Here is a 26561-nt window from a genome sequence, read left to right as displayed (position 1 = left end):
CAATCGATCGGGTTAACCACCAGTTTTCTATATTGGTTAACCAAAACCAAACCAGTACCTTCGGTTTTTTAAAATTACCGAACCGACCGGTATGATTTACTAGATTTTTGGTTTAGATTCGCCGTTTCAGTTTTCCGGTTTTTCTTGCTCACCCCTAGTTTGGGTTGGGGGAAAGGTGGAGATTGTGGATTACGGGGTGCTTGAGTTCGGTGCATTACTCGATTCTAATCAATGAAACAACTAGAAACATTTTTCCGACTAAAAGAGGTTTGAGACAAGGTGACCCTTTATCCCCTTCTGTGTTCACTTTGATTGCTAAGGTCCTAAGTAGAATGGTTATCAAAACTGACTCGGATAACTCAATCAGATGTTGGAGGGTGGGAAGGGTTGAAGTGGTAGTTACCCACCTACAATTTGCAAATGATATAATTCTTTTTGGTGATTAGGGAAGCCCTGTGTTCCATAGAATTTTGAAGGAACACATTAGTTATTTTGAGAACTTCTCCAGTTTAAGGGTTAACTTGGGGAAAAGCTATGTTGTGGGCTTAAATATGCAAGCAAAGAAAATCCTTAAGAGTAATAGAGCCCTTGGGGTTTGGGTGGATTGGTAGTTCCTACTAGAGGTTTTGAGGAAGTGAGGGTTCGGGGAAAGATGATGGTTGGATGTTTGGTTGTGTCAACTCTTGTCACTATTCCATCCTAGTAAATGGGGTGGTAAGAGATTTTTTTCCAGTTAGTAGGGGTATTAGACAAGGAGATCCACTTTCACCTTTTCTCTTTACCTTGGTAGCTGATGTGTTCTGTCGAATTATCACCAAGGCTAATAGGGAAGATGTGATAAGGGGATGGATAATAGGCACAAACCAAATTCTAGTAACTCATTTGCAGTTTGCGGATGATTTGATGATCTTCTGTGATGGTGGTTTGAGTGAGAAGGTGAGAAACTTGACAGAAATGATTAAAGCCTTTGAAAGAGTGTCAAATTTGAAAATAAATTTAGAAAAGAGTTGCATAGTTGGAGTCAATCTGGACTTTGAGAAGGTTGAGGCTATTGCAGATTGTCTTCAATGCTCCATTTTTACCTGGCCTGTCCTATTTAGGGTTGTCGTTAGGGGAAAACCCTAGGGAAAGTAGGTTCTAGACCCTACTCATAGAGAAGTTTGAAAAGAGATTAGCTGTGTTGAAGAAAAATTACATCTCTTTAGGTGGGAGGACCACCTAGATAAGAGCTACCCTCATGAACCTACCTACTTACTACCTCTCTATCTTTAGGATACCATCTAGGGAAGCAAAGAAATTGGAAAAATTGATGAGAGATTTTCTTTGGGAACCAGGAGAAGGTAAAAAAGACCACTTAATCAATTGGGAGGTTGTGGGTAGAAGCAAAGAGGAAGGAGGATTAGAGCTTGGGAATGTGCTTAAAAAGAATTAAGCTTTGTTAGGGAAGTGGTTGTAGAGGTGGCCTATGGAGCAAGATAAGTTGTGGCATGAAGTGGTAAAGAGTATTCATGGATGCTCAAGGAGGGCTAGCAACACCATGGAAAGCAATTCACAAGATTCTTCCGTAGTTCCTCAGTTGTATTAGGTATGATGCTTGTTTTGGTAATTCTATTCAGTTTTTGGAGGACATTTGGGTTGGAGATCTTCCCCTAAAAGACCTTTTTTCCGTCCTTGTACTCTATTTTTTTGTATAAAAAAGAGGTGATTTCAAATTTTCTTCTTTCAATTTTAAATTTGTTGTCTTTGTCTTGGGATTTTGGTTTCTGTAGAGGGTTAAGGGAGGATGAAGTTGATTATTTGTCTGCTCTTCTTGGTCTCCTCAATAAGGTTTGGTTGGATTCTTTGAAGCCTGATAAGAGGATTTGGGCCATTCACCCCAATGAGTCTTTTTCCTGTGGTTCCTTTTTTAATTTCCTTTGCCAAACCTCCTCTCAACAAAGTTTCCCTTCCAAAGAAGTCTGGTATAGGCCGGTTTCCCCCAAGGTTATGGCTTTGTGTTGGGAAGTGTGGCATGGTAAAGTAAGCACGATGGATAACCTACAAAAGAGAAGACCCTTCCTATGTATTTCTCCAAACTGGTGCACTCTTTGTAGATCTCATGGTGAGGACTGTTATCACTTATTTTTATCTTGTAGTGTCACTGTAGAGCTCTGGGTTTGGCTTCTATCATTGTTTGGGTGTAGATGAGATATGCCAATAGAAGTACAATCTTTAACCCTTCTATGTTCTATTGGCCCCATAAAAGAGGAAGGAAAATGTGGAGGTGTGCATGAGCAGCCGTGTTATGGACAGATTGGGAAGAAAGGAATGTCAGGATCTTTTAGGAAAAAGGAAGGAATAGTCAGGTCTTGAAGGACTGCATTTTGTATAGGACAATACATTGGTTTAAGACTCTGGATTTGTTTGATCGTTTCTCCTTTACTGATTGTTGAAGGGATTGGTTATCAGTAGCAAGTTGTTCCTCCTCCAAGGTAAAGGTAAAGGTAAAGGTAATGACAAGCTGGGTCCCCCCCTCCTCACAGTTCTTTGAATCTGAATTTTGATGGAAGTAGCCAGGGCAACTTAGGTCCTTCTAGATTGAGAGGTGTACTGAGGAATGAGGTTGGAGAGGCTATCTTACTATACTCTGGCCCTTTAGGTGTTGGGAACTCTATTCGGGCAGAGCTGTTAGCTGCAACACAAGGAATAATTCTTGCAAAAGAAATGGGTGTGGAACAGCTTTTGGTTGAAGGGGACTCTAAGACAATGGTGAACTGGTTAAATAATCTGGAGGATGTCACGTGGAACTACAAGAATGAGATTAAGAAATTCAAATGGCTAACAATGAATATATCTGTAACAATATAGTGGGTTGGGAGATCAGCTGATGCATTTGCTGAGGTCTTGGCAAAACAAGGGACAAACAGGGAAACATTGTTTTGGTGCAACTGTAATTTGTGTCTTTTTAACAGTCATGCACTTTTTGATGTAGTTTTTGTGTTTTTTGTATGGAGAGGCAGCACCTCGTGCCTCTCTAAGGGGATTTTCATGTAACGGATCTTCGAATTAATGGAATATGATTCTTTACTTATCAAAACAAAACAAAGACCTTGGGGTATGCATTCAAAAGTTGGCCATTAGAGCACTTAGGACTCCCCTTGGGTGGAAATCCAAGATCAAAGAGTTTCTAGAAACCTGTAGTGGAAAGATTTACTAGAAAATTGACACTTTGGAAGAGAAATTACATTTCAACAGGAAGTGGATAACCTTGATCAAAGCAACCATGGCTAATCTTCCTATTTATTTTTTATCCACTTTCTGTATCCTCACCAAAATAGCCAGGCAGCTAGAAAAGTTAATAAGGGACTTCTTATGGGAACAAAGGGATGAGAAGAGAAACCACTTGGTAAAATGGGAACAGGTTAGTAGATCTAAAGAGAATGGTGGGCTTGGGTTAGGAAACTTGATCCAAAAGAATCTAGCTCTCCTAGGAAAGTGGTTATGAAGATTTCCTTTAGAAAGAGAAAGGCCTTGGCACAGGGTTATTGAAAGCAAACATGGACAGTCAAATAACAACTAGGATGCAAATGTAGCATCAAATGCAACTTCAACTTCCCCTTGGAAAGCTATACATGAGGTATATCCTTTATTTCTCAATCATACTCACTTTGATGTGGGAAATGGACTGAGAGTCTTGTTTTGGGAGGACCTCTGGAAAGGTGAATATCCAATGAAGGTCCAATTTCCTATGCTTTATGCAATATCCAACTACAAATCCAAACCATCGCTAAATTTGTGGGTTTCTCTGCCTCGATTTAAATTGGGACTTTGGGTTTAGAAGGGATCTTAGAGAATTGGAATGTGCATCTTTCATTCATCTTTTGGCCTTACTTGACTTAAGTCTTTTTGGCTAGAGCACAAAAGACACTAGGGTTTGGTCAATCTCCTCTTTTTTATCGAGGTCAATCTCCTTAGATGGCTATTTTACCCGTGCTTCTTTCTTTAATATTTTAATATAGCTTGTTATGTTGGGGGTGCACTTCCCTAGGAAAGAAATTTGGAGTAAGCCAATCCCTCCTAAAATTCGGGCCCTTTGTTAGGAAGTCTTCCTTGGAAAGATTAACACATTTGATGTACTACATAAAAGAAGGTCAAACAAGTGCCCATCCCCTCATATTTTCTTCCTTTGTAAAGATAATGATGAAACAATTTCCCATATTTTTATATCCTATCCTTTTGTACTTTGTATTTGAAAGCATCTTTGTTCTTTCTTTGGGAGCAAGTGGACTCCTCCTCAGGATGCAATGGGTCTCTTTGACCCATATTTCTTGAGACAACCAAAGAAAAGGGGAAGGTTATTGTGGAAAGCAGTACGGGTGGCTCTGGTCTAAACTATTTAGGAAGAAAGAAATGGAAGAATCTTTAATGAAAAGAATAGACCAAAAGTGGAAATCATAGACACAACAAAATTAAAGCTACACATTGGGTGAAGACTTTGGATGCCTTTCAAGCTTTCTCATTGAATGGTATTTTGAGAAACTGGAAAAAAAAGGTGGTGCTTTGGCTCAAGGAAAGGAATGAAAACTCATGGACTAGAGACCCTCGATAACCAACTACATAAAACTTAACCTCAATGGAAGTTTTATAGGTAGTCAAGGCATGGCTGGATTAGGAGGTGTTTCCAAGATTCAAAAGTCCTTGCACTAGCTTTGCATTCAGGACCTTTAGAGCATAGTGATACATTGAAAGCAGAACCGCTTGGACTACTCCATATTTTAAAGTTTTCTAAGAAATTTGGATTTTATCATTTGGAGGTGGAAGGAGATTCTCAAGTGGTCATTTTTTGGACAAGATGTAGTAACCAAATCTCATGGATCCATAGAGATATCCTTCAGGAAATTGAAAGAACTACAAGGGAACTAACAATTACTTTTAAATGGGTGAGAAGAACAACAAATGGGATGGGTGAATACTCTAGCCAAACAAGGGAGGCTTATACAAAGATGGAGAAAACTCCTAATGCAGTAACAAGATTTAGAAGACAGAAAAACAATCAAATGGTGCAAATTTCAAAAGCCTTTGCCAAGTTAAAGTTGGGAGTATTTGGAGCGGGACTAAAGAAGAAGGGGAAGAAGATAAATAAAGCCTCTCAGATGAGAAGTGAGAGCTCTATTTTAGACAGTGGATACAATGAGAAAATGGATAAAGCTTGAGTTGCGTATCTCGTCAAATATTTTTGGTGGAGATAAGGGTGTTTTTCTTCTGCGTTTATTGGCAGGGGTCAGAAGGGTTTGGATCTGCAGTTTTGTGTTTTTTTGTTCTCGTGATTGGTGGAAGGGGTCTCCACAATATTGTTGTGGTTTTTCTAGTGGTATCTGGGTTTGTTTTTCTTAATGTCTTGGCTTGTTTGTAGGGTTGATTTTCTGTTTAAGGGGTTAAAATTGTTAGGGCGGGTTTGTTATACATTGAGTCTGTTATTTAATGGGTGATTTCTTATCACCTAGTTGTATCATCTTTTTCTTTCTTCACTTATAAAGTTTATTTTTTATTTATCTTCAAAAAAACAAGGGGCTTTAAGAAAGGAAATGTTTTGAGCAAAATTGTAATTTCTTGGTTGTTTGGGTTGGAGAATTATCCCACCTCGATGTAACATTAAAGTTTGTCTTTAATAAAATCTACTCTTACTAATAAAAAAATCAATTACAAACAAATCTTAATTACCAAGAGATTATTCCCTCAAGTGTCAGGACACGATGGTTCATAGTTGATCTGTTCCCCATCCGGTTGTACTTTTTGCTCTGATCATCAAGAAAGTTTGAACCACCAATTTTCTTTTAAAAGTAGCATATATAGATCTTTATGTATGAGAGCTGTTCAGAAGTGCATCCCAACTAATTAGTGCATAAAGCCATGACTAGGAGAGGCAATATGGATTAAAAGAAAATATAGGAGGAAAACACTGCTCCCATTGATTCCCATGTTGGCTTTCTGTTCTGTGGCCAATCGCACATGGTTAGAGAACAATTCATGAAGATTCTTAGTTTCTTACCAACAGCAAATATTGCAAATACAATTTCTCCAAAGTTGAATTAAAGACATAGATGTACCCAAGTAGATTTGCCTTGCCTAGATTCTGCTCCCTCATAATGCATACATCATTGTTACATGGGAAATTCCAAGACTGATGGTCCAACAAACCTCTAATAACTAGGAATCACCAGTTAAAGTGTTAAATGTATTCAATATTCTATGCTTGAATCCAGGTTCTCAGTTCTTCATTATGGCTCTTTTTCTTGCTTGTATGGTTTTGATCATTTTTCAGATTTCTTCTTACCCATGATATCATTGTTTTGTAACTTTTCCTCAGTTTTTCCTTTTGGAGATGTTAGTTGTACATGGTAGTAAATTTCTACAATTTTTGTTTCTTTCATATTAATACAATTTGGTCTTCACAACCCCCCCCTAAAAAAAAAAAAAAAAATCCCATCCTTTCTATGCTTGATTTCCTCATGCCTGCACATCGTCCACCCCAACCAAGTCACATAATGTGTCTAAAACCCATGCCCCACTTCTTCATAGGCATCAACGAATTTTAAATAAGCAATAAGAAAATCACATAATATTCTTACAAACTTATTTACAAGTGTTCACAAAACTGTAATGTTATGATTTTCTGATAATAGTAAATATTTGAGAACCTTTAGAATGAAGGGAAAACCTTACTTGGACTAACCATAATAAGTACAGATAAGACCCACAGCAGAGCATGCTAACTGAGAACTCTATATCAAAGCTCAACATAACACAAAAAGAGAGAATAAGACACCGGATATCAACAGAACAGGAATCTGCAATCAATTTAAATTTATGGAAAAGAGTTTATATGTAGTCGGGGTTTAAATTAGGATTAGGAGTTGCAATGGTTTATTATGATATCGAACTTGTGCGTATGTATGGAATACACCATAAATAAGATATACAGTACCTGAACTGGCAATAAGGATAAAATCCATTTTATTCTATTTGATGGTACATCTGCTGGTTTATTTTCACAATTTCAGGGGCTTAAGACAAATTGAACCTCTGCCATTCTCCTATTTGTCCTTGTTACAGAAGCACTATATAGGATGGTAAAAACAGAAAAAAAAAAAAAAAAAACAGGAGGAAGAATTGAAGGGTTCTCCATGAGAGAAGGAGGTCTGAATGTACGTCACTTGAAGTCTACAGAAGACCTTTTCTTTTCTGCCAAGCTTCAAGTTCATTCATTTTCTCTTGGAGTAGAGTAGAGTTTAATGTTTAATTCATATAAATCTTCTGTGAAGTAATAGTTTTGTTATAACACTATCCTCCCACTGCTTTAGAATGCAAGAGAAAAGAAAAAAAAATGCAAGAGAATTGCTTAAGTACCTGAAATCTTAAAGGAACAATAGCAGAGGCGGCTAGCGCCATCTTCTGTATGTCTCTCGTCTTCCCTCCTACGACTTTACGCTTTCTTCACCAGCGCATTCTTCTGAGTCATATGACCTTCTTCCCCTTCACATTCACCGAAGATTAACATTATTGGGAAAATTCCCGATTAGTATCCTCTACTTTGGGCTTAGTGCCACTTGTTCCCAAAACCTTAAAATGCAACAATTTAATACCTGAATTTTCAAAATGTGTCAATCAGTACTTGCCATTAATTAGTTCATTAACCCAAATGATTAAGTTGCATTTGAAAAGACACAAATACCCTTCAAATGTCATCTAATTCTCTTTATCAACCATCTAAGTGTTGATAAAAAATGAACAGTCCCAAATCATTGCCTTTTCTATTCAAAAAAGTTGCGGTCACGTCTTAGTGGGCATCATGGTGATCACAACTTTCTTAAATAGAAGAGGCAATCCTTTTGGACTCTTCATTTTTTATCTACATTTAGATGGTTAATAAATAGAATTAAATGACATTCGAAGGGCATTTATGTCTTTTCAAATGCCACTTAATAGTTTGTTAATGGCAGGCAAGGTTTAAAGTATCGATACATATCGTGTCGGTGGCTTTCCGATACACCCTTGGTTCTAACCGTTTCAGGGGGTGGAGGAGTCTTAAATCGCCCCCCCTAAACTAGTTTTGAAAAAAAAATAAAACAAAAACAAAAAAAACACTATTGATATTGTCCGATACACCCCTACCGACGCATCGGGTGTATCAATATTTTGAACCTTGAAGGCAGGTACTAGATTGGCACATTTTGAAAGTTCAGGTATAGAATTGTAGTGTTTTAAAGTTTGGGGACCAAAGTGGCACTAGGCCCAAAGTATAGGTACTAATCAGGAATTTTCCCTTTATTTTTTGAGTAAATTAGAGACAACCACCTATTCTTAGGGGTACTGACACCCCTAACTTTGTATATGTCAGGTAGGTTGGTGTTTATTGGGGGTGCATTTTTTTTCATAAACATTTATTAGAAAAAACACATAAGCAGTGTTTGGAACTGTGGGCTTTTTTTCAATAAACGCTGCCACATATGTGCCACTTCAACATTTAGCCCATCATGCTGATCTGTACGCATAGAAACTTGCAAAAACTGGCCTTGACTTATATACACACCTACTGTTGGGGGAAGCGTTAAAATTAAGTTTCCCCCAATGGTTAGGCGTTTATTCACTGTTATGTCGATATGGTGTTAATGGTGCCTAGTTGTCAATAAATTATTTCATTATTACTTTTCTCAGTTTTGCAAACAAATCAAGTGCAAACGTTTAGTGAATAAACGGAAGTTATACCAAACACTTACTTAGTAGGTGTTTAGCATTCATGCTGGGAACATTGCACTATTTTATGAGAAAAAATGGTGCTAGGCATGTGGTTGTAAGCATCATTTTCTCATTTTTTTGTTGGGAACCGATGCTGCCACATACGCTGATTTTTGAGACAACAACATTAGTTTTATTTGGCATTAGTGCTGACAACAACATTTTCAACATGATCTATATTATCCAATGTCTAAGATGGTGCCACATCATTGCACCACTCGCATCAATGCATCGTTTTATCAAAAAACATTGAATTTGGTATTGCTCCAAACTAGTGGTGGCAATTGGGCGGATTGAGTTGGATTTGGTTTGGGTTGAGTAAACTCATTTAACCCGCCAAACCGTTAATGACCAATTTATATAAAATTAAGTGGGTTGGGTTTAACCCAAACCCACTTTAACCCAATCCAACCTACCCAAACCCATTAATCTTATATTTATGTACTTAAAACAAAAAACTAACTCCTTAACAAATAAGTTTGTCATTGGTAATAGTGGTTGTTATTTATATAAGTGGTGAAGATTCAAATCACATTATATGCATGTTATTTTCACACAAGCAACAAAGCCATGTAACTATGTTCGGGTTTTGGATTTGATGAACCACTTAGGTTCAAACCGGTTACACCAACTAAAACTATCTAATTGGATTGTCTTCGATCTAATCACATCAAGAGTGGTTGAACCATTTAGATTCGGATCAATTTGGTCGGACCATACCCTGATCGAATCGGTTCAGATTGGTTGGATCGGACCCTTATCGGACCAATTCAATTCGATTGGACCAAACTAGACCGGTTCAGTTAAATGGTGGATTGATTTGGGTCGGATCATATCAGGCTTGCACATGGGTTTGGGGCCAAACTGACTAGCCCAAAGCGGGTCAAAAGAAGTAAATCGGACCGAGCCAGATTCAGGTCAAGTTGTACAATTATGGACCGAACAGGACTATCCAAATTGGGCAAAGCAAGCGGAGTGGTTTAGGATTCATACCCCACCTGGCCCAAGCCATTTTGGATTCGGGTCGATAGGATCAACTTGTGACGGGGTGAGTCGGGCTGTGTGAATAATGGTTGGACTGGATGACCTAAACCGGGGCAAAGCAAACGGTATTGAGCCATCCCGCCCAAGGCCTATTTTGGATTTGGGTCGACCCATATCAGTATATGCTAGATCGGGTTAGACCACATTGAATTGGTCCAAACTTGGGTCAAATTGATTTGGATTTATGTTGGGTGAAGTGTGTTGATTCAAGACAGAACTAAGTTTAGCCAATAATTAATAGAAAATTAATGCATTAATTATAAATTATTTAATTCAAATGAAGAAAATAAAAAAAAGGCTAAGGCATTAATACTTATGTTTGTAATGGTTAACCCAATGGTTATCCACAACCCAACCCAAACCAACTCATTTAAATGGGCGGATTGGGTGGATTAGATACTAGGTGGGTTCAACGAGTTGGGTGAAAAATTGCCACTCCTACTCCAGACCACGCTTTCCTGATTTCCAAGACGTGGTATAGAGCAACATTTTTTCTATAAAAATGGTACCAAACAAGAGGGTGTTGTTTGAAGCACTGTTTTCTCTAATGTGGCACCTAGGTGGCACAATTTTCTCAAAAAATGGCATTGATGCAAAACACCCACATAGGTTGTGTTTGGTTCCATAGGCGTTTATTGAAAAGATGCTACCACATCAGCACTACATAGGCATTGGCATTTATTGCATATGAAACAATTGTTTGGTTTCACCGTTTATCAAATAAATGGTAGAAAACTGAAACACTTTGATTTTTGTGCATGGGGCATTTGAGGGAAACGTCAAATTCTTGTTTCCCCCAACATCCCAGTGTTTCTTGAAACCAAATGCTGATGCAATACACTTTAATGGGTATTAATCGGAGGTGGAGAATAAAAAAACGTTTAAAGTGAAAAAATACAAATAAACAACCCATCCATAAATGCCCATAGAACCAAAAACATACTTAGTTTAAATGTTTCTTGTTCATTTGTTTGCTTGGGCCTTTTTTTAGGCGTTTCAAGAAATAAACCATAAAGTTACTTTACAACTCAACAAAAATAAACATTTCCTCATGGTTGATTGTTTGGTGGTGTGTTTTAAGAAACAACCATATAGGTGATTTGGCGTGACATTATTATTTGATATTCATGAGCCACTGAGTTTATCAAATGGTCCAAATTATTCATACTTGCAAACAATGACCGATTTTGAAATCCAACGGTGGATCTTAGATGTAAACTATATCCAATGATCAAAATGTGTGGTATAGGCCCTCAAATTGTAAAGAAGATGATGCTTGTTTTGTTGATGAGAACATGGACAAGAGGGAAACATGAAAAATCAAACATGGACTGAAATACCAAACACGAGAAATCATAACCTCTAGAAACATCCAAATAATTAGGAAAAGGAAGTTCAATGTTTAGAGGAAGGGGACACTGGACATACCATTCAAATTGGCAAGAAACAACAACGAAAGTTTGTAGGGGGTTAACGGTGTATGAAGCACCTTGTAGGGGGGGTTAGAGGGCTGCCAAAAAATAACATGGCCGAGTGGTCAGTACGAAGCACCTTGCCGGTGTCAAGGTGGGGGATTGATGGCAAACTTAAAGGCGTCCACAGCCTCCGGGTAGTATGAGAAGAGCACTCTCTCAATGGGGTTTGTCGTGGTAAGGATTTGGGGCAGGTTGTTTTTCTTGTAGAATGGTAGATCCGCGACGCACCAAATTGGAAACCTCAAACGCCAAATCAACTTACATGTCAATGCCCTATTAGTCAAGGTTCAAAATATCGATACATCCCATATGTCGGTATGGGTGTATTGAGTGTTTCGATACTTGTTTTTTTACTTTTTTTTTATTTTTTTTCAAAACTGGTTCAAGGGAACTGGTCTAGGGCCCCTCCATCCCCTGAATCGGTCAGACCCCTGATACGCCCACTATAAGGGTGTATCGGAAAGGTCCCGGAACAATATATATCGGCCAATACGGGTTGATACATAACGATATGCTATTAGCTATGGGTTTCACAAAATGTCTATTTCACGAAAATTAATGAAAAAACATTTATCATTGTTTTCAAACACTTATTTCAAACCCAATAAAACGTTTATCAACCCAAACGGTGAGGTGGCAGCATTTATTGAAAAAACACCGACGAACCAAACATCCTCTTTGATTTTGTGACAAATATCAATTTTGTATTCCACCACTTTGCCCCAACCATTAACATTCGGTTGGTTAATATTTCTTTTTGGGTTCGACTATGATACGATGTGTTTCCATTATCATAGACTTGTCTTGTTTATTTAAATGTTTCTATTTTCTGACACCCAAAGGATTTTATATTATTATAAAGCTTATATTTATTGCAGATAATAAAAATTAAATGCAATTTTATAATTTTAATTTATAAACACATGTATGCATTATGTATGTACTACTTTGACCTTGGGGTGTCAATTGGATTGGATTTGGTCTAACCCAATATAGTCTAATGAGAATTCATTTACAAATGGACTAGATCCAATCTAGTCCAAATCCAATCTAATTCATTAAAATGTAAATAAACTTGATTGGGTTCAACCCAATCCAAACCGAGTGAAATATAAAAAATCTTTATATAACCCAATGACCATGTTAGTAGAAGTTCAAAATAAAATTACAAAAATATATTAAAATAAAGAAAATATGGAACATTAAAATCAAGGTTTTTAAAATCGGATTGGATAGGGAACCGTTATGGGGTCCGGTTCTTATGTTGAATAGTTTGAATGTTCGGTCTGAACGGACGACCCACTCTGACATAAAAAAAATTAAAAATTAAAAATTTTAAAAAACCCAAAAAAATGGCCAAAAACCATTCTCGGGTCAAACGGTTTAACCACCCGGGTTAGTGATTTACTGACCAAATCAACAGTTTTTTGCCAAATAGTGGTTTTGGGGTAAAGCGGAACCGATCAGATGACCGGTTCTCAAATTTTCTGGTCTGACCATCCGGTCTAGTCTGGTTTTGAAAACATTAATGATTAAAATCAAAGCTTCTTCACAATTTTTTTTTTAATTTGTTCATTTTATAGATTAATCTTTTTCACGATAGACTATTAATCTTCTTGATCTCAAAAACATCTTTTTTGCAAAATTTCCCCCACATATGCTCTGTCAACTAGTACTTGCAAAACACAAAAAGGTTCTGGTTTTCAGTTCTATTACGAAGATTTGATTTAAGTCCAATTCAAACCAATAAGATTTTGGATGAATTTGTTTGGATTTAGTCCAACCCAATTTTTATATTGGGCTGTTCGAATCCAATTTGATTAATTTCGGTTCGGATTGGTCCAACCCAAAATCGGTCAATTGAAACCCCTACTTTGACCAATTATATCTTCCTTGATTTTTATTATATGTCCAATAACATGCCTCATGAATGCTCAGCCAATTATGTTTGGTTTGGTTATTACAGAATATTACATGTTAGAGGTCTTACCTGCAAGTTAATGAAGCAAATTTTTCCAAGATGTGGCCAGTTATTTGGTGGCTTATGATCTTCAACTACCAATGGGGCTTCACTAGCAATGTTTGAATATTGTAGAATTCTTTCTACTGAGATCATTTTATTTCCTGCATTGCATATTGTGGACACCATATTGGCTAGCTGTGAGTTAAGATTCAATCCATATGTTACTGCCAATCCTGCAATTCCTGTAAAGATATAGAATTCCAAATAAACTCCTTGTAGATCTTCTCATGTAGAAAGAACTGTTCTTAATTATATGCAGAATAGAAAATTAAATATCTTTGCTAGGGAGACCATAAGGACGTAGGTTGTTAATACAAATGGCACACCTGCAAGCAAAGTTTAAAATATCTATACACCCCAATACACCGGCAGGGGTGTATTGATACTTTTTACCCCACGCTTTTTTATTTATTTTAGTTTTTTTTTTTTTCAAAATCTCAGTTTTTTTTTTTTGTATTGTTTAATCAATAAAAAACACTGGTTTCCTAAAAATACCTTTAAATAGGTGTATAGAAAACTAAAGATATAATATAATATGCCTGATATGGGGTGTATTGTATTGATACTTTGAACCTGCCTGCAAGTGAGTGAGTGTCTAGCACCAACCATATGTTGGATCCAACCTAGGAAATATACTGTGACAATATCTTTATATTATTTGATTACACAAATCTAATTGTTTATTCTTTATGCAGGAGTTTTTTTTTTTTTTTTTTTTCTTTTTTTTGTGTGTGTGTGTGGGAGGGGGACAATTGATGGATGAAATGTGAAAGCCCTACATATTTTCGATATTCACTGGTGTGCCATTTGTGGACCATCTTTACGGTCTACCTGCTGATAAGCATCTTGTGAAAATGCATGCTCATGATTCTCACTTGGGTTAATAATTCCATGAGGGAGGCTTACGAGCAAAACCACTGAGAATGCAAACACAAAATTGGACGGTATGTGCAATCTGAAAGAAATCCACTCCGTTGCCGACATGTTATGAAACCATGGCCTTGAGTACTTGTCAATGAGGATGAGATTTGTCTCAATAAAGCGGTTTTCTTGGTTGAAGGCACGGATTGTTGCAGATCCACAAAATGGTGGAGAATTGGAGCTGTTTGAATCCCAGTTAACCGGGCCAATTCTTTTGCAGTTGAATGTATAGTATTGCTGCATTGATCACATATTATTAGATTCATATTGTGTATTGTTGTTGACCCAAAAACCTAAATCGTAAAGATTCTCTTCTAAATAAAACTATAGGGGTAAAACTGTCACAGTTGAAGTGTCTTACTTGGTACCATATGCAGATTAAAGTCACTGGAATGAAGATTACAAATACTTGCCCTGTGACATGACGATAATAGTCCCTAGAACCTGTATACATGTGAAAACACACCAACCTAATCTGCCTGCCATTTCCTTGTCAAGCACAATTTGGTCTTCAGATGCCTGTAATTAATATATACAAAATTATTTAGTACCTGGAACTTCTAGATTCTCATGTTATCCATCTTATATCCCACACCACATTCATTATGCATCATTGTGGTTGCTACCCCATTTTCCTCATAGGAAGACTTGCTATCTGTTCCAACTGTTAGAGTTCAGGGACAAATTTAGGGATGGTCTTTCTATTATAGAGGGAGGAGTTGGTGTCTAAGGATGCCAATACCAGCATAATATCCTGTTAGTGTAGGCCTGGTTGGGAGAATTTTGTTGATCAAGTGTGACATGGGTGGGTTACGGTAACATGTTAGAAACTTTCAAAAAATAAAAACCAGATGAAAAGAGGGTGTTTTGGGGGGGGGGGGGGGGGGCGTGCTTATGAGGTATAGCTGTTAAGAAATAAGTGTTTAGGAGTTTGGGAGGAATTGGGATCTGCTCCTCACAGAGCGCACACCTCACATGGACCTCACAGCCCCATCCTACTGTGTATTGGGAACATCTCCCCATCAATAACAACACAAAGGACGGATACACGGTGGGATGAGGCTGTGAGGTCCGTGTGAGGTGCACTTTGTGAGGATCAAATCCGGTCTCATTTGGGAGGTGGGGATGTGGTTTTGGTTATGTCTTTTTGGGGCTTTGTATGGAGAAGCTACTTTTGTAGATGATGCTGTTGTTGGTCGTTAATTGTGTATGTTTTTTTTTTTTTTTTCTGAATTCCTGTCTCCCTGGTTGTTTGTTGGATGTTTTTCTCTATGGTCTTTTGGGTTGCTGGGAACTTAAGTTTGTCTTTTTTCTTTTTCTTTTTTTTTTGTATTTTTCTTTCTTTAAATCTTTTGTATTTCTTTCTGTTGCCTCTGGTAGTTTATGAATTTAGCAATAATAATAACAATAAACAAAAAATAACAATAGCAATGAAGAAAAGAAAATTTGACACAGGTTTGCATCATTCAATCAAAGCAGTAGAGAGTTGAAAATGTGATTCGGAGTCTATTCCATACTCTGGTTTTAGTAATGAATTAAGAGCTGAAGTCAAGACCAATTTTTGGCATTCTTCCATTCCATGATTATTTTGGTATATATCTAATGATCTTCTTGTTAATAGCTGCATTTTTTTTTTGTTTATTGGTTATCCTTTTTCAATCTCACAAAACTTAATGAGTTTGGATGATCTACTTGATTTAAGGATTTCAACATAGAACTTGATTCTTTGGTGTGATAAGCTGTACTTGATTTTCTTGTTTGCTTTTTATGGGAGTTCTGCTTTTTCCCAATTTTCACCTGAATACTGTTACCTGATTCTCCAATTATTTGGTGTTGCTTTTATATTTTCTTTAAATAAAGAAAGAAAAGGAATCTCTCAGACAAACTGTTCTCATTTTGTTAAGCTTGCTTCATCGAAATCTCTCAGACTTATATAATTGCTGAAACAAAGGCATATATATACTTTTCATTTGGAGTCTTCAAATGCATCCATCCTGATACCCTGATACCTGTGCATGGGTGCTCTATCATGTTGGATACTTGTATGTTTTATCATAACTTTTGTATCCGCTTTGTACAGCTGTATCCTTACTGTATCTGGGTATCATAGCATCCAAACATAAGTTATTGTATATTGCCAACCTGATTCAGTATTCTCCCAGTTGAGGTTGAATCAAAGAAAGCAATTGGAGCCCGAAGTACGCTATGTAGCATGTTGATGAAAAGTTTCTGTGATGTTAGAAGGCTGGCGGTTGTTACTAGCATGGCTCGAATGAATACAAAAACTGAACTGCCGACAGATAGAAGTATATACCCAAAAAATAGAAAGGTTATCTCCATAGCTGGCTCAGCCCCAGATGTAAGAGGGGAAGCCCATGTTATCCAATAATTACTTGCTATCTGCAGTACTAGGAAGAGCAGATGTGCCAAGATTGTGAGTGGGACAAAGGCCCCTGCCCACACTGTGGTCAAATAAGACCAGTAAACTTCTTTCCGAATGCTTCCTTTCTCTCTCTCTTCATCCTGTGTCAGTCTTCCTCCTTTTCTGGTTATGGCAATTGAAAGGTTATGTCTAGGATCATTCTTACCATTTAGCTGAAGCTCTGGATTTATTGTGGACTCTGTATCAGCTTCACCATCAGATAGACGTTTTTCAGATGTTCTACTTGATTGGACTGTGAAGATTGATTCCAGAGCTTGGTTGTGTGCACCTACTAATGCATCAAATCCTGTATTCTGTCTTGGAAGTTCATCAAACCTTTCAGCTTGTGTGATCCTTCCATCTTGCAGAACCTGTTAAAGACTATTCATTTCTGATTTAACACTTTTTTCTTAAAAGCTAGAAAAGGGATGAGGAGTTATGGTGCCTCATGTATACCAGAATGAGGTCTGCTGCTGGTAGAAACTCGACTTGGTGTGTTAACATAAAGTATTGTCTTTTTTTTGAGGATCCCCATCAGGCATTCCTGCAAAGGATAGGCAAAGTTCAATGGTAAGCTCTTGTCTGATTTGAATTTCTAAACAAAATCATGAGAATAGATGGCATTTTTTAAAATCCAAATCAAGATTTGAAGACTCATCTTTGGGTTACAGGGAAATCATCTCTGAACCCCATTTCTAAGAGTATGATTGGTGAGATATTTATGAACTATATTACCCAGGCTTTAGTCATGGCTGCGGATTTACTTGTTGAACTTGCATGGCCCCCAGAATAGGTTCTCCTACGTCATTTCCATGTATTTTTATTGGCTCAGGTATTCTTGAAATTTGAAGGATTTGTTACATTTTTTAGAGGATAGTTGATGAGAAATTTGTTGTCTGATTTGAATGTAGTTTTGTTAAGAAATCTCTACACCAAATCAGAATCTACTGTTCAGCAACTGTAACAGTCCCATTAGGACTTACCTGAAAGAGTTGAGTCCCTGTATGAGCATCCACAGCACTGAAAGGGTCATCAAGAAGATATATGTCAGCATCCTGGTAGGCTCAACGTGCAATTTGTATTCTTTGTTTCTGGCCACTACTCATATTGATACCTCTCTCTCCGATTTCTGTTAAGTCACCACAGGGAAAGAGCTCGAAATCCTTCATCAAAGCACATGATTTAACTGTTCTGTCATACTTGACACTGTCAAATGGATTTCCAAAAAGGATATTCTCTCTGACTGTTTCTGTCAATATCCATGGAGACTGAGGAACGTAAGCCTTTGTCCCACTGATCAATACTGTTCCTGGCAACTTCATTATATCTCCAAGTATGCTTGAGAGAAACTAGATTTCCCTGATCCTACATTCCACCTGAACTTTCCAGCGCTAATCTCGATATCGAACTCTGACTCATCTTTTGGAGCAAACAAGACTGCATCCATTTGAACATCACCTTGCTGGAGGTACGAAGTGACTCTGTCGATTGAAACTTTGGCTTGTGCAGCTGCTGATAGCAAATCGGATAAATTGAACAATGGGTACTGTAACATCTGGAAGGTTGCCAATGCAGATAAAACCTTCCCAGCTGTAAGTGGGATCCCCATTTGTATACATGTTCCAAAGGCCATGATTGAGATGAAGGGGATCCCCAGAAGAGAAAATTTGAGATTGCTGCCAAACTGCGTGCTTGCCTTATCCATATGTACTCGATCTTTCTCAAGCTTTCAAGCTTGTGAAGGTATTGAGCTTCCCAGGCTTGAAGTTTCAGAGTCCTCATATTTCGAAGAAGCTCAGCAGTGGATTTCATTCTGCTTTCCTTGGCCTTCATCATCTTTGACAGGAACCTCTTTAGGATCCTTGTGTTGGGTATGTTAATGGCTAATATAATTACCATTGCTGCTAATGCCGCCAGAGAGCCAAGAAGACCCAAGTTGTTGTTTAAAATATAAATTGCCAGGGAAATTTGTATGGGCAACATCCAGATTATGTTCATAAAATACAAGATGTCCATGATACGTTGGAGATCCACACTCATATAGTTGATGATCTCTCCACTGGCATGGCTTTGGTGGGATTCACTTGATAGATACAGACCTTTTTTATAAATTTGGGATATCAGAGCCACTCTCAGACGAAGGCCTATCTGGTTGGCCCCAAAGTTCCATTGTCTCTGAGCCACTGTCTCGATGGCTTTGGAGCTCAGAAAGGCTAATGCAAGAAGGTACCCCATCAAGCTGTGTTGCTGTTTCTTTTCACTCAGGAACTTGACGAGGTCGCCAATCAAACCCCTTGCAATCCATTGATTGCTGTTTTTTTCCAGGTAAATAGAAAGATTGCTTTGTAGATAGATGGGTTTGTTGTAGCATCCATATTCTTGACACAATTTAGACCGTCACTGAATGAGCAGGAGAGGAATCTGGCCGAGTCTCTGATATCTATGTCAGGGATCTCTTCTTGTTCAAGGGGTTTCTTTCTTGTTCCCGACTTCAAACAGTGGATTGAGCCAAGAGAAGGTGATACGTTGGAGAGGAGTAGCTTTTCCATATGCAGATTCCCTATTTTCTTCTGCATGGTTTTCAGTTTTAACATTGAGAAGTGGGATTGTAATGCCAGTTTCAAAGAGTGAGATGCCTGTGGCCCCTCTGATTGATATCCCTAACAGGTAGGTGGAGGCAGGGAGATCAAGGAAAGCAATGTAGTCTCCGATTCCAGGAGACCCATGGTTCCTAAGAATGTAATATATATCAAGAGCAGTGCAGATAATGGAGTGCAAGAAGCTATAAATCCACCAGATTCTTACATTCCAGGGAAGCATCATGGATCTTGCTTTCTGTGTATTGAATACCACAACTAATGCCGTTGACCATGATACCACTTGCATGATTTCTCCCAGAAGGACTAAGTTTGTAAATCTGCAATGGGTTCCATTTCCATTCAATAGCATCAGAAGCAAGAGGCAATGGCTTACTAATAGCAAACTGGAGCAACCAATGCTTGCTTTGTAGGAGAGGCCAAGTTTTACACCAATCTGAAGTTGACTTGTGAAGTCATCTTCTTTGCTGTTTGATCTCCTTGAGCCTGACAGAGTGAACTTTTTCCGTAGGAAATGGACTACTAGGCTTCCAATGAACCCCAGTTGGAGAGCTATGCTTATTTTGTCCCAGAAACAATGTGATCTTAAGTGAACCCATGCTTTTATATATTGAAGAAGCTCCGAATCTGATACACATCAGGAAATGGCATAAGTGGATTACCAAATGACTTGAGAAATGAAATTCATGTACCGTTTTTGTTATTGACTGTTATAGCATGTAGGTATTTATTTTTCTTTTCCTCTTTCAGGTTTTTGAGATAAGAATTTCACAACAGAGTAAGGCTTAATATGGAAAATTGATTGAGAATTTTCCTTTTTTCAGTTAGAATCTTGTTCTATCTTTTATAAGAAATAAGAAATCCCTCATGGAAGATCCCAAAGTTGGAGCTTGTATGGTTGCGGCTATAGGCATCTCTTATGAAATAGAGTATCAAAGCATCAGACTCCTGTTAGGCTGTTTTACTAGGGCTCTGTTTAGTTGTACGTGAAATATGGAAAATAATACTCAATAGAAAAATGGATTATAGTTAGGCTGTGTTTGGTTTGAAGAAACGTTAGAGAATCCTGTCCTTTCCCTAACTTTTCTTTGATTCCCTACATTTTCTTTCAAACCAAACACAGCCTTATAGTTTTCCAGGTGTTTGTTTTAACTTGGAATTAGTTGAGTCTGGAGCTGTTCACGGGCCGAGCTGGGCTAGCTTCGTGCCAGTCTTTGCCTCTTTATTAACAGAACACATTCAAGCCCTAGCATGAGCTCGGCCTAGAAATTGGGCAGGAGGATTTTGTTTGTTTACTCAACAACAAAACTGATTTGTTTATATTAAAAACAAGCTCAAAACCTAAAAATACTAAAAGTTTTCATGAGAAAAGGAAGAAGAATAAAGAAAAATATTATATATATGTTATAATATAAAATATTATTGGGTCAGGCTTGGATGTCCAAACCCAATAGTCGGGCTACCTGGCCCATGAACAGGTCTAGTTGAGACACATACTATTGTTGCAAGATATGAATTGAGAGGACCAACCTCTTTTTAGGAACTGGCTTATGGAAAATCAGAAGGAATGTGGTTTTCCTACAATTAAAACTCATTTTTTTTATAAATGCTTTTTCCAACACAGCATTTTATGTGCAACTAAACATTGTAAAGTAGCAATTTTCTGGAAATCATTCAATTTTGTTTCTTTGGAGGCACACAATAAAATTGGAATAAAACAGAGAAATTATATAGTATGGTCATGGCGTAAGGATGATAGGCACAAAAGGAGAAAAGAAATGGTTTTCTTAATTTTTACATGCAACTAAATGAAGCCTAGATGAGACAGGAAGGGAACCAGAGAATGAGTTTCTGAAGGTCTTCTGCGACTACTGTAATTCCTTCTGAGGTTAAATATCATTCAGCATATGAATGCTGCAAATAAAATCACACACAAAATCAGTCCTCAAATTCTTGTACAATTCTAAGTGCTATAAAACAACTAGAAATTGAAATAGTTCACCACTCGTGTATTAATTGTAGTTTCTAGGTCTGTCTTAATATGCTAAGATTTTCTACTGGAAACATGATTTGATAAGAACCCATACATTTTGTAATGATCATATAACATTTCTTGACGAGTCAGGTTTCTTCTTTGCTGTTGGGATTAAATGTTTCATCCATGGAACTCAGAATGAAAGAAAGTTAATAGCTGCCATCTGGTTATCCCTAGTAGTACTATATATGAAGTAATCCTTGTATTTCTAAATATCGAAAGAATTTATCCTGTATTACTGTCACCAAAATTACTTGGTCATATATATGCCAAAGATGTCCATTTGAAATTTTGAATATTGCTATGCATATAGCATGCATTCAACTAAATTATGTTTGGTTTGACGGAAAATAAAAGATAAATAGAAGGCTGTGGGAAAGTTAGTTAACTAAATTTGTGAAATTTCTTAAGAAACTTTCCTCAACTTTCTGTTTCTCTCTTATTTTATATCAAACCAAATGTAACCTTAGAGGATCATAAATATGAACCTTTAAGAGATGGGTAGAACATTCATCTAACTATAGAATCACTGTTCATTACAAATAATAATTATATAGGATAGAACTAGAAAGATCTCTCAATTTGGCAGCTGAAATGTGCAAATTTCTGGCTCATGTTCTTACTCATATTCCTTTATTTTCCAGTTTACAGAATTACCAGTCTGAAGACTTGGAAGAAGACTACATACAAGCAGCAAAACTCTCGGTTTCTACACCACTTTGAGTACTTGCTGAATTATATCCATGATCAACTTTTTTTTTCAGATATATCAATGATACAAGAAGAAAATTTCTTTCTTTAATGTGGTATCTATTTCCTCTATAAGCTTTAGATGTTTAGCACCAGAAGTAGCAACTTTTATTTGTTGTAACATAACAAACTAAACAAATTTAAATTGATCTCCCTGGAATCAAGATAAAAATGTTTTTCATAACAAACTAAACAGATTTAAGTAGTCCGTTCTCTTTCTTTCATTTTTATGCAGAAATGATTATCCTAAGACCAGTCAGAGCTTACCTTGCATACTGTTTGAATCAGGGATCTTTACCTAGGGTCCTAGACTACGCTCCTCTACTCCGAATTTGAAGTCCTTTTGGTTTAGATCAGTAATAAGGATGGTGTGCCTCTATCAAAACCCAACAAGGTTTTCTTAGCAAATGATAGCCCACACAGTTTTAGAGAGAGAGAGAGAGAGAGGTGAAGATTGTTTCAGACTTACAGTATTCAGTAAAGACCGAACCTATTATCATTGTGGTGATGAAGTTGGGAGTTGGGTTTGAGAAGGATACCATTTAATTCTTCTTCTTCTGCTGCTGAAGGGTCTTCTGGCTAGTTGTTTGAACTCAGCTTGGTGAGCATTTGTATTTTTTTTTTTGTTTATAGCAAGTGAGAGAGATGTATCATTACTATAACAAGTGAAAGAGATGTTGATGTCTTGATGATTTTGACTGTTCGAATATCTGCTGCGTTTTTTCTTTGCGCTGCACCTGTTCTGTATTTTTTATGTATTGCTTGTGTACTTACATTCCGTCTATGACGTGTAATAGGACACTGTTACTTATATTAAGGTGTAGAGTAACCAATGCAAATTCATCAAAATTCATGGGGTGATTTTGATTGGCCAAACTCTCAAATGAAATGTGATCTCTTGTAAGTGCGTTTGAAGTAGTCATTGAATGGATGGTGGGAGGTGCTTTACTAGTGTCAGCAATTATGTTATCAAATTATTGTTATATCAAAAGAAAGAACTCAACTAACAGATATTTGTTTTATTAGAATACATGATAGACCAAATTTGCTTCAGTCTAATATTCTATAAGCACTATATTGGGGCACGGAACTTGGAATTCAAAGAATGGAACCCTCTTCAATTCCTGTGCTTTATTTTTGTTGTTAATTGCATATAATAATGTGTGGCTGGCTGGCTGTTTTTATTTGTTTCCTCATTTGTATTACGACTGGTGGTTATTTGCTTGTGATATCTAAGCTAGGCCCCAGCAGTTTCAGTGGAAATTTCGTCTCTCCTGTGCTTTAACTTTTCCATATCAATGCCACATTAATTAATTTACGTGCACAAGGTTGAGCTTTCTCTTTTTTAGATTATTATTATATAGGTAATTTGCTTTGTTGGGGATGAAGATAACACCCAACCCAATAGGCCACTATATACTTCTCAGTCGCCACTAGCTTCATCTTAATTAACATTAATTAACCACAACACAACAGAAGCAATAACTGTGATAATCTTTATCGGTTTGGGTTTTTCAGTGATGGATTCGTAGGCACGTCCATTTTTTATTATGAAAGATCAAAACTATTTTTTTATTATGAAAGAAAATGAGAAACAATATAGGTATCTTATGGTTTGTAATTCAAATCAACCTTTAACCTTTATACACCCGTTCTCCCTTTACTCTTTCAACCCAAATAACAAAAATAAGAGAAATACCCCACTCTTACACCAAGAAAATATTCTATCTCTCTTTTTTCATTTGTTTAAATTCTACATACAAAAGACCTTCTGTATGCAAAACCCTCCTTAACCGAAAGATGGACCACACCAATTGTTAAGCTAAAAACACATAATCCAAAGGTGAAAAATAAGGCACAACCCTAATGATCTCCATCTTAAGCTTATTTTTCAACAACTCAGAGATCTACTGTTTGTGCCTCCACTTGTTCGTAAATACCATAAATATTTATTGGCCTTGATAAAACACCATTAGCTACACATAGCCTGAATCACTTGATCCTAACTCCACTTGATTCAAACAAACGATCAATGTACCTCTGTAATTACACCCAATCTAACAATCCTAATTAACTTTAGAGAGGGACATCGATCATTTCTCTCTCCCAATAAGAATATTCCTCTCACCATCATTTGTACCTTAGAAAGTTGTAGCATTTGCCTCCGTTCTATCTATGAATAGACTTTGTGTGGCCATATTACCATGTGCACTTTGTTTCTAACATCCCATCAAGGTTGTGGGAACCACTGTACTCCCATTCAAATGATACAAGCTCCTACATTTCTCCCTTCATCAAAACCATATCATCGCATATGGCTTTCTTGATTCTATTTGCAGCAAAGATCTTGCAACCCTTGGAATCCAATGGGCTAAGTGATATTAAATTTTTATGCATTTCTGGAACATAAGCCACACAATCCAAAGTGAGAACTACTCCATCAAACATTTTGATTTTCATTGTACCAATACCCATTGATGAAGGAAGATTTGGCCCGACCTCTCTATTATGTGACACGTGGCAGAAACAACAGCTCGGCAAAAGGGGCCAAGCCTAGGCGGGAACAAGGGGACACACTTCGCCGAACTGACCCTTGTAATAGCTCGGGATACACTTTGCCGAACTGACCCACCTTGTAACAGCTCGGGATACACTTCGCCGAACTGACCCACCTTGTAACAGCTCGGGATACACCGCCGAAACTGCTACCTTGTAACAGCTCGGGATACACTTTGCCGAACTGACCCACCTTGTAACAGCTCGGGATACACTTCGCCGAACTGACCCACCTTGTAACAGTTCGGGATACACCTCGCCGAAACTGACCTGCCCTATAGATACCTCCGAGCTCAAGACCGCCTCGCTCAGCACTTCGCATCACCTTCTGGGCACCAAAGCCAAACAAGTCATACCATGCCTGACACTAGGGAAGTCCGTGCCCGAGGGCACCATGCCTGACTGACTTGGGATCTGACGTTTGGCAGCAGCACTCTAAACGGCCACCTGCCACCGCCACTGACGCCACCATCTCCAGTTAGACGGTTAGGCAGTGACGGTTCTGTCTCAACAGAAAGGACGACGGCCGAATTGACAAGCACAAGGGTAATCATACCCGATCTGACAAGGGCCTCGAGACGAGTACACGAAGTGACTATAAGAGCCCCCTACCCCCCAACAACGGAGGTATGCAAACTTTGCGCTATCTGGTATTACCTTGCTTTTGAAGGATTCTAACTTGAGCTTCGGAGCCTCTACACCGGGCTCCCCCCAAAGCTTTCCCATCTCCTCCGTTTCAGGTTCCCTGCTACCCCGTTCGGAAGCAAGGCAGCGGATAGCTAAGACCAGCCAGATCGCGCTCCATCAATTGGCGTCGTCTGTGGGAACACGCTACAAAAAGCTAAGTTCTCATCCTACAAAAGCTAAGTTCTCATCTTGCCAAAACTAAGTCCTCACTTTTTAGAAATTGAAGCTATCGCTTTATAGTTTACATTTTTTATGAACTCAGAGACTATGCAGGGAGCTAACGGACTAAGTAGCTCTACCAGCCTTACTTTCAATTCAGATAATGCCACATCAGTCCTCTCCGCAAGGTCCCCCCTACAAAGATGAGCTCTTCGTGGCTTCCGCGGGAGTTGGCGGCCAACTGACTACATAGGCGCCCTTACTGGTCGAGCCTTCCAAGGCTCCCGTGTGAGTTGGCAACCTAAAGTTAGTAGTGTTGCCCCCGAAGGTCGAGCCCCTAGTAGCTTCTTGTAGGAGTAGGTGACCGGCATTACGAAGTTGATGCAGGCCAAGCCTACGGGCCACATTACTACATAAGACCCAGTCGCCTCTCCGACACGGGCAAAAGTCAAAGAAGAGTAGACTACGAGTCGCTCCCAAAGCCTATGGGCCACACCAGTAATTGGATCAGCACTTACTAGCCCATCGACTTACGGGCCAAAAGAAATCTACTCCCTTCGATGAGTTACTATCAGTTCGGGAGTGGGGGGCTATTGATGAGGGCAGATTTGGCCCTCTAGTGAAATTGCGACATGTGGCACCTCGTGACAACTAGGAAAACACCCAGTCAACAAACTTACGAAGTTGGTGACCCACCCGGGCACCAGTCTAGCCGGCCTAGCGTGATCTGCGCGCGGCCTAACGCGCGCCTGCACGACCTGCGCGCAGCACACGCGACCTGCGCAGCCTGCGCGAGCTGCATACGGCGTGCAGCCTAGCCGACCTGGACCAGCCTAGCGCATGATCCTGCCAAGCCGCCCATAAGGCATCCACCGACAAACCTGGCTAGACACTGACCCGTCGACTGACACAAGCGCCAGCTTGACGACCTGGTCTAGACACTGACCCGCCGACTGACACAGGCGCCGACCTGATGACCTGGCCTAGACACTGACCCGCCAACTGACGCAAGCGCCCCTCTGACAACCCGGCCCAGGCGTCAACCTGTCCGCCTGACACAAGCGCCAGCCTAACGACCTCGAGGAGTTCACCACCATACCCCGGTTCTGACAGGATG

The 26561-nt window shown here is 38.5% G+C and overlaps 1 non-coding gene and 1 pseudogene across 1 annotated transcript; one reads left to right on the top strand and one right to left on the bottom strand.

Moving 5' to 3' along the window:
* The window catches only part of LOC148848465 (putative ABC transporter C family member 15), a 73692-nt pseudogene extending 51376 nt beyond the window's left edge, over window positions 1-22316 (bottom strand).
* LOC148848466 (U6 spliceosomal RNA) lies at window positions 20940-21045 on the top strand. The gene has a single exon (XR_016101642.1). It is a non-coding gene; the product is annotated as a U6 spliceosomal RNA (small nuclear RNA).
* Window positions 22317-26561: the final 4245 nt, after the last annotated feature.

Source organism: Nelumbo lutea, chromosome 6 (genome assembly GCF_056320005.1).
Source record: "Nelumbo lutea isolate HS-2025 chromosome 6, American lotus-T2T, whole genome shotgun sequence".
In the NCBI taxonomy this organism is placed as follows: domain Eukaryota; kingdom Viridiplantae; phylum Streptophyta; class Magnoliopsida; order Proteales; family Nelumbonaceae; genus Nelumbo; species Nelumbo lutea.
This window is presented reverse-complemented; position numbering and strand designations above follow the sequence as displayed.